Here is a 2,500-nt window from a genome sequence, read left to right on the forward strand (position 1 = left end):
AGCAAGCATCAGAATGGTGTCCAAAAGCATTCACGGCTCCACTCTGAGTAAACCCAGGATCGAACCTGGGACCTTTAAATGTTCAGTGTAACGCTCTCTGAACCTTGTAAACCAATATTGAGAAAAACATCAAAGCAAAGGACACGAGCCTCCAGTCAACCGCAAACAGCACTGCATGGCAGCCGATCTGAACCATCTTAGACACACCCCCACCTTTCAGTGAAAGTGCGGGAACCCAAAGAGCGAAGTGTTGTACAAAGTTTAAATTGCAGATGAGGAACTACGAACAGGGAGAAATCAGCACGAAAACATGCAGGAGTACTATTGACCGACAGAAGGCAGAATTGACTGATACTTCTAAGCAATATGCTCAATGTGGGCTCATCCAGGATTTGAACCCAGGACCTCTAACACCCGAAGCGAGAATCATACCCCTAGACCAACAAGCCACCATGTACACAGACACTACTCAAAACAAGGAGCTGCAAAGCGGGCTCATCTGGGATTTGAACTGGGGCCCACTTGCTCCCATACAGCAATAAAAGAAAAAAAAAACACACCCCAACACCAACAAGCCCTCAGATGCTCCTGCATCTAGCAAACGCAAGATGAAGGCTCACAGGGCCATAAAGCGATCCAAGCATCTATTTTTTGCCATATCTCCACTGCTTGGGCTGCATTCCTAAACCAATTTTTGGAAAAATGAAAAGTCAAAGTTTAAACTGCAGATTAAGAACTAAGAAGAGCAGACAGAAGTGGGCATGAAAACATGCAGACGCAGCTTTAGTCTTAATTGACAGTGGCTTATGATTGACCCGGGATGGCAGAATGGACTGAAACTGCTCAAGAAAAGATGCTGCAAAGACAGAAGAGGGCTCGTCCGGGATTTGAACCCAGGACCTCTCGCACCCGAAGCGAGAATCATACCCCTAGACCAATGAGCTACAAGTTGCTGCTCAGTGGAGGCCACTTTGCCATGTAATTCACTCTGTTCGATGCTACGGTCGCTCCAACATCCTGCCTCTTAGCTGACAAGGGCAGAAATAGAGCTCTGACCAGATGCACTGACCAGATTTCTGAGAAACTCAATTTTTACCTACCAGCTCTAGCTTGGCCTACCTTTGTAGAGTAATGTTGATTAAAATACCAACGACAAAGCACAAGAGCTGAATTTAACAGCAGAAGTCTACATTGTGGCACTGCCACGCAAATCTTGCTGATGAGAAGCTGTCTGAGGTCTGTACTGCTTCTCCACAGAGGGTCAGGTGACAGCGGTCTTCTCAATTTAGTTCCAGCTCAGTTTTATGTGAGTTCTAGATTGTTTGGAGGCCATGGTTGAAGGAGGCCACTGTAGCAATACATTTTAAGACACACTGCCACAGAGAAAGTTGTGACATACCCCAAAGCTCCTCCTTGCCAAGCACAGCCAGACAGACCCCAAGGTTCCACCAAGAGTTGAACTCAGATCCCTGGATTCAGAGTCCAGAGTGCTAACCATTACACCATGGAACCAACAGTGTCTGCACATCTGTTTGAAGTGTAGAAAACATTCAAGGAGGCTCTGCGAAAAGCAACTAACCAGCAAGCATCAGAATGGTGTCCGAAAGCATTCACGGCTCCACTCTGAGTAAACCCAGGATCGAACCTGGGACCTTTAAATGTTCAGTGTAACGCTCTCTGAACCTTGTAAACCAATATTGAGAAAAACATCAAAGCAAAGGACACGAGCCTCCAGTCAACCGCAAACGGCTACACTGCATGGCAGCCGATCTGAACCATCTTAGACACACCCCCACCTTTCAGTGAAAGTGCGGGAACCCAAAGAGCGAAGTGTTGTACAAAGTTTAAATTGCAGATGAGGAACTACGAACAGGGAGAAATCAGCACGAAAACATGCAGGAGTACTATTGACCGAAAGAAGGCAGAATTGACTGATACTTTTCAGCAATATGCTCAATGTGGGCTTGTCCAGGATTTGAACCCGGGACCTCTCACACCCGAAGCAAGAATCATACCCCTAGACCAACAAGCCACCATGTACACAGACACTACTCAAAACAAGGAGCTGCAAAGCGGGCTCATCTGGGATTTGAACTGGGGCCCACTTGCTCCCATACAGCAATAAAAGAAAAAAAACACACCCCAACACCAACAAGCCCTCAGATGCTCCTGCATCTAGCAAACGCAAGATGAAGGCTCACAGGGCCGTAAAGCGATCCAAGAATCTATTTTTTGCCATATCTCCACTGCTTGGGCTGCATTCCTAAACCAATTTTTGGAAAAATGTAAAGTCAAAGTTTAAACTGCAGATTAAGAACTAAGAAGAGCAGAAGAGAAGTGGGCATGAAAACATGCAGAAGCAGCTTTAGTCTTAATTGACAGTGGCGTATGATTGACCCGGGATGGCAGAATGGACTGAAACTGCTCAAGAAAAGATGCTGCAAAGACAGAAGAGGGCTCGTCCGGGATTTGAACCCGGGACCTCTCGCACCCTAAGCGA

The 2,500-nt window shown here is 46.5% G+C and overlaps 1 non-coding gene across 1 annotated transcript in view; it reads right to left on the reverse strand.

Moving 5' to 3' along the window:
- Window positions 1-2,454: 2,454 nt before the first annotated feature.
- The window catches only part of trnap-agg (transfer RNA proline (anticodon AGG)), a 72-nt gene continuing 26 nt past the window's right edge, over window positions 2,455-2,500 (reverse strand). The window contains exon 1 of the tRNA in view: window positions 2,455-2,500. This exon is cut by the window's right edge and continues 26 nt beyond it. This is a non-coding gene — a tRNA (tRNA-Pro).

The sequence above is a fragment of the Carassius carassius genome, chromosome 1, assembly GCF_963082965.1.
Source record: "Carassius carassius chromosome 1, fCarCar2.1, whole genome shotgun sequence".
Taxonomy (NCBI): domain Eukaryota; kingdom Metazoa; phylum Chordata; class Actinopteri; order Cypriniformes; family Cyprinidae; genus Carassius; species Carassius carassius.